This window comes from Palaemon carinicauda, chromosome 28 (genome assembly GCF_036898095.1).
Source record: "Palaemon carinicauda isolate YSFRI2023 chromosome 28, ASM3689809v2, whole genome shotgun sequence".
NCBI lineage: Eukaryota > Metazoa > Arthropoda > Malacostraca > Decapoda > Palaemonidae > Palaemon > Palaemon carinicauda.
In genome coordinates, this window is record NC_090752.1 from 7791716 (window position 1) to 7799128 (window position 7413).

Consider the following 7413-nt stretch of genomic DNA (forward strand, 5'->3'; position numbering starts at 1 on the left):
TTTTGGAGTGTCCTTCTCCTAGAAGAGCTGTTTACCATGGCTAAAGTGTCTCTTCTACCCTTACCAAGAGGAAAGTATTATTATTATTATTATTATTATTATTATTATTATTATTATTATTATTATTATTAGCTAAGCTACAACCATAGCTGGAAACGCAAGATGCTATAAGCCCAAGGGCTCCGACAGAGAAAAATAGCCCAGTGAAAAGAGGATATAAGGACATAAATAAACTTAAAGAGAAGTAATGAACAATATAAAAGTTTTAATAAATAGTAATAACATTACAATAGATCTTCTTATATAAACTATGAAAGCCTTAACAAAACAAGAGGAAGAGTAATTAGACAGAAAAGCGTGCCCGAGTGTACCCTCAAGCAAGAGAACTCTAACCCAAGACAGTGGAAGACCATGGTACAGAGGCTATGGCACCACCCAAGACTAGAGAAACAATGGTTTGATAAAGACATACAAACTCGTTGTTCTTTAAAGGTTTAAAAGGCTCCTCATGAATTGCAGAGGCAAGGGACAATCCCTATATACAGACCATATATACATATGACCAGCACCAAAGCATCTCTCCACCCAAGACAGGACCAGGGAGGGCCAGGCAATGGCTGCTGATCACTCAGTAGGTAGACCTACAGGCTCCCCCAAAAGCTGATCACTCAGCAGGTGACCTACAGCCACCCCCCCCCCATCCTTAGCTCACAAGGATGGAGAGGTTGCAGTCCGAACTTATGGCTGATTACATGAATTGGACATTTTGCTTGACCTTGACCTTGAACTTCCAAATTTAATCATTTCCAGCTTTTTACATAAAAGTTAATCATTGCAAGTTTCATTACAATTAAAAATGTGGCCGAAGCTGTTCACAAACAAACACACACACACACACACACGCAAACACACATACACACAAACAGGCCGAAAACATAACCTCATTACAAACTTCGTAGGCGGAGGTAATTACGTATTCTTAAAGTTAAAAAAGAAAGAAAAAATGAAAAGATTAAATTAATGAAGAGTTTAGTGAATGAAAAATGTTATCTAAAGTACATTAGCGAGACTAAACAAAGCTGATCTTGTACATGTTTACAAAACAAAAATAAACAAGTATGCAGAAAGGGTGAGCTATTACTTGAGAGATTGAAGTCTTTCGTCAATAAAGTGAGCATCTCAAAGCATTCTTGAATGCAGAGAGTATACGAGTAGCTGATTTAAACGATGCTAAAGTGTTAGGGAATACAATTACTTTGAAATGTTAGTGCCAGTTACTGTAAAAAGAAAAAAAAATCCAGATCTTTTAAAAGTATTAAATTATTCTGAATCAGTTCTAGCTTGAATTTTTTTTTTATTTTTTTTTTTTTTTTTTTTTTTTTTTTTTTTTTTTTTTTTTTTTTTTGCTGCAATATCGGTTTATTTCCCCCCTTTTTCATTTGTAATTGTATAAAGATTTTATTTCATAATTTACGTTTTTTTTTTTTTTTTTACATTTGCTACTGATGAGAATCTAACTGGAATGTTGTTATGTTATGTTTTGAGTTAAACATAACCATATTTTGAATTTATATATATATATATATATATATATATATATATATATATATATATATATATATATATATATATATATATATATATAAATATATAAATTCAATATTTGGAGACATTTTATTGAATTCAATAAAAATGTCTCCAAATGTTGAATTTATATATATATATATATATATATATATATATATATATATATATATATATATATATAAATTCAATGGAAAATGTCTCCAACTACTTATTTTGAAGTATCATCAATATTCGGGTTCAATCTGTTTAGACGAAACAGAATTACCTCTAACTTATTACATCTAGTTACCCATTGAAATGAAAGAAAATATATCTATAAATATATCTAGAATCTAGTGACAGCATTGATCCTCCTCTTGAGTTGGTCCCCCCAAGTTGCCGATGGATGCAATAATATATGAAAGACTTATTTTTATTGTTGTTACTGTTTCTGAAATATAGTATTTGAATTGTTTATTACTTCTCTTGTGGTTTATTGTTTTTTCCTTATTTCCTTTCTCACTGGGATATTTTTCCCTGTTGGATGATCATTCCAATAAATTAATTTTCTTTATAAAGGCATGATGAGGGTCGGAGTTTTGAAGGAGAAATGGGATTTATCACAAAAGGAATTATGGGATTCTATTATGCTGGATGATAATAAAAATAATATAATAAAAATAATAATAATAATAATAATAATAATAATAATAATAAAATATAATATAAACGTAATCAAATAATCATCAATGTGGGGAGCATATGATCACTGCATTTTTCTACTATAGAAGTGCATTATTTTTGGTCTCTTATCTACAATATGACTACAGTGAATAATGATGATAAAAAATGAACTAGATTCTCATGAGTTGAATATAAAAAAAATATTCCCAGAATTCAGGATTACATTATCATACCAGTACACGAAAGGTAAAACATGACTGGCAGTATTATTATTATTATTATTATTATTATTATTATCATTATTATTATTATTATTATTAGTAGTAGTAGTAGTAGTAGTAGTAGTAGTAGTAGTAGTAGTAGTAGTAGTAGTAGCTGAGCTACAACCATAGTTGGAAAAGCAGGATGCTATAAGAGCAAGGGCTCCAACAGGGAAAAAATAGCACAGTGAGGAAAGGAAATAAGGAAATAAACTACAAGAAAAGTGATAAACAATTCAAATACAATATTTCAGAAACAGTTACAACAATAAAATAGGTCTTTTATATAATAACTTAAAAAAAAAACAAGAGAAATAAAAATAAGATAGAATAGTGTACCCTAGTGTACCGTTAAGCAAGGAATCTCTACTCCAAGACAGTGGAAGATCATGGTGCAGAGGCTATAGCACTACCCAAGATCAAAGAACAATGGTTTGATTTTGCAGTGTCCTTCTCCTAGAAGAGCTGCTTACCATAGCTAAAGTCTCTCTCCTATCCTTTGCAAGAGGAAAGTAGCCACTGAACAATTACAGAGCAGTAGTTAACCCCTCGAGCAAAGAAGAATTGTTTTATAACCTTAGTGTTGTTAGGTGCATGTGCAGGCAAAGGAAAAATAAGCCGTAACCAGAGAGAGGGATCCAATGCAATACTATCTGTCCAGTCAAAGGACCCAATAATTCTCTAGAGGTATTATCTCAGCGGGTGGTTAGTACCCAGGCCAACCTACAACCTGAAAAAAGTTACTAGACGTTGGAGAATCATTTTAATGAAAACCACTAACTCGTAACACTAAACCAGTTAAATGACTCAACAACTCTCTAGCGGTATCATCTCAACGGGTGGTTAGTACCCCAGGCCAACCTACAACCTGAAAAAAGTTACTGAACGTTGGAGAATCATTAAAAAAAAAAAAAAAAAAAAAACTAACTCATAACGCTAAGATCTTCCCAAAAATCCCATTTGGAACAACAAAGTCTTAAAACAACAAAACATCTCAGTCAGGATAAGATGTTATTTGGGTCACTGTAGTGACTTGTATCTGTGAATGAGAAAGGAACGGGGGTTCAGCTGGCAATCTAATTCCAAAATACAGCTGCGAATCTGAAGGATGACATACAAAGGGGCCAGTTTAAGTATAAGGAAAAGGTGTAGAGGTGACACTCAAACACAATAAAAAACAAACACAGATATATATATCTATACGTATATATACATATATCTATATATACATACCATATATATATATATATATATATATATATATATATATATATAATCTTTACATATATACACATAAATATATACGTGTATATATATATATATATATGTATATATATATGTGCATGTACATATATATATATATATATATATATATATATATATATATATATATATACAGTATATACACACACACACACACACATATATATATATATATAAACTATAAATATTATATATATATATGTATATATATAAAATGAGAGAGAGAGAGAGAGAGAGAGAGAGAGAGAGAGAGAGAGAGAGAGAGAGAGAGAGAGAGAGAGAGAGAGAGAGTGCAGCTTCCCTTAAAGATAGCATACATAAGTATGACTAGGAGGAGGACCTTGTAATCCTCAATTCGTAGAACATTCATTCTTTCACCACCGAGTTTCTTTTTCTCTAGGGAGAAAAGAAGTTAACCAGATGTTAAGTCTAATAGTTTTGGCCACCTGTATCTCTCTCTCTCTCTCTCTCTCTCTCTCTCTCTCTCTCTCTCTCTCTCTGAGAAGAGCCAGTGCTTAAGATAGTAAAAGCTCCCAAAATGAGGAGGTGGTGGTCGTGAAGTGTCTGCTATATAAAGGTTAAACCTTCTCTTTGGGTTTCTTTGTCTAGGGGGATAATGCATGAGTAAGGCCATGTGCGCGTGTATATGTATATATATATATATATATATATATAATATATATATATATATATATATATATATATATATACATATATATATATAATATACATATATATTTACATATATATATATACATATATATATACATATATATATATATATATATATATATATATATATATGTATGTATATATATATATATATCTATATATATGTAATAATAATAATAATAATAATAATAACAATAATAACAATAAACATAATCTCCTTCGTTGGTAGAGGTTATAATAATATCAATAACAACAACAACAATAATAATATATAATAATAATAATAATAATAATGAGCAAGTGCCTAACGATATATATATATATATATATATATATATATATATATATATATATATATATATATATTTATATATTTCTTTCTTGTCACCCGGAGCGACATTATCATACGTATGGACTAATCGGTCTTCTCCTCGTCCCTCTGGTAAGGAGAGGGTGTAGTCATACTCTGGTGAGAGGAGCATATCCCCGAGAGGTAGTTAGGAAAGGGGAAGGGTGTGCGAAGGGTTGAATCAGTGTGTCTGATGCATATCCATCTGAATATTTAGACGTAATTTTTGACGGGTCGCGTACACTAGTAATAAATATTCCCTCGCACTGAAACCTAAACAATAATAAAGATCTGATTCCAATCACCGTAACCACGTCGGTAATCCTAAAACTGCGGAGGATTCAAGGACATTTAATCAACACCATAAAGATTGGGGAGGCCTGGGATGATAAATGACTATCGAGTTCTACCTGCATGCAGCTCTCTCTCTCTCTCTCTCGTTGCTGTGATGCAGATAAGTCGATGTAGATTTTGTTACCATGCTCTAACAGTCCAACTATAAGTGGTTTAAATTTGGAGATTAGAATTGTCAGTCAATTTTACTCATATAAATTCTTTCTGTCTACCATGGAAAAGTGTTAACATGGTACATGTGGCATTTAATTTTGGTGGCATGGCCATATCTTGCCGTATATTAATGGAAAAGACTGGTAACCTGGTAGATGTGGCATTTCAATTCAGCGGCGGTGCGAGATCTTACCAAATACTGATGGAAAAAAGGGTGATAACCTGGTACATGTGGCATTTTATTTGAGCGGTGGTGCCATATCTTCCCGTATACTCATGTAAAAAGGGTGATAACCTGGTACATGTGGCATTTTATTTGAGCGGTGGTGCCATATCTTCCGTATACTCATGTAAAAAGGGTGATAACCTGGTACATGTGGCATTTTATTTGAGCGGTGGTGCCATATCTTCCCGTATACTCATGTAAAAAGGGTGATAACCTGGTACATGTGGCATTTTATTTCAGCGAATTGCTATATCTTCCCGTATACTTAAGGAAAAGGGGTGGTAACCTGGTACATATAATATTTTATTTGAGCACGTACCCTGTCTTCCCGTATACCCATGGAAAGGGGTGGTAACCTTGTGGAAAAGGGGGTTAAAACTGGTAGATTTGGCATTCAATTGAGCAGTGGTGCCATATCTTCAGGTATACTCATGGAGAGGGGTGATATCCTTTATGGAAAATGGTGGAAACTTGGTTAATGTGGCATTTTTTTGAGCAGCGTTGCCATATCTTCCCATATATTCATGGACATGGATGGTAATAATATGTTTAAATTCTATTTAAACAGCGTTGCCATATCCTGCATATTCAAGGACAGTAAGCCGGTAAAAGTGGCATTTTCATCTGGGAAGCATGCCATATCTTGTCATATATTCACGGAAAAGCCTAGAAACCTCAGTACACGGGTGGGTGGCCACCGAGGAAAAAATTGCTGCAAGATGTGAAGCTTGCAACCTCATCCCATACATAGTGAAAAAATGGAAATGTAAAACCTGGCGCCAATTTATTAAGGTAAATAAAATAAAAACTATATTGCCTCCAGATGCGTTATTCCTCCATTTTTTCCCAAAAAAATCTATTGGAATGATGTTGCAACCACCGTCAATTCTCCAATCAGGCTGCAACCCACGATAGCCTTTAAAGAACTTTAGAAACAGGAGTCACTATAGTTGCCGCAGAGATTCCAGGCAAACTAAGCCCTACCCCTAGATGACGTCTCCTGCCTTCTGCGTTAACAGCGGTCACACTTACAACCCATACCCTTAAAGCGCTTATAATTAGAATAGTTTGGAATTCGTAAGGGGTTGTAATGTGACCGCTGCTAACGTGGGAGACGACGTGATTGGCTATGACATCATCAGGGGGCGGGGCTTATTTCACCCAGAATCTCTGGAGCGACTATACTTAGGTAGACAACTGTATAAATGACTTTTCAGTATAGTGGCCAAAAGTTGTGTTCCTTCCATAGGGGCTCAAGGATATTATTATTATTATTATTATTATTATTATCATTATTATTATTATTATTACTTGATAAGCTACAACTCTAGTTGGAAAAGCAGGATGCTATAAGCCCATGGGCTCCAACAGGGAAAATAGCCCAATGAGGAAAGGAAACAAGAAAAATAAAATATCTTAATTACAGTAAAATATTAAAATAAATATTTCCTAAGTAAACTATAAAAACTTTACCAAAACAAGAGGAAGACAAATAAGATAGAATAGTGTGCCCGAGTGTGCCCTCAAGCAAAATTCTCTCCCTTCCTTACCTGAAATGCATTTACTTCAAACTTCCCTTTTTATCTGTATCAAAACCAGCCATATATAGCGCACTATTCAGGTCTCCTGCTGAGTTAACCCAGATAGGAAATAAGGTACACGACCTCATTTAGTCTAAGATGAACCTTCAGATCGATTATTTAAGTCGACGGTCCACCAAAAAAGTAAATTTATAAATTTAATGCATTAGTGTAGCGTCTCTCATCATCAACTCAATTATAAAATAACGTAAGTAAATTCAAAGGTGAAAATCTTTTATTTCTAAATTTACAGGCAAAAAAAAAAATATTTTTTTTCACTGAACCCCATCCGTAAATTGACATTAA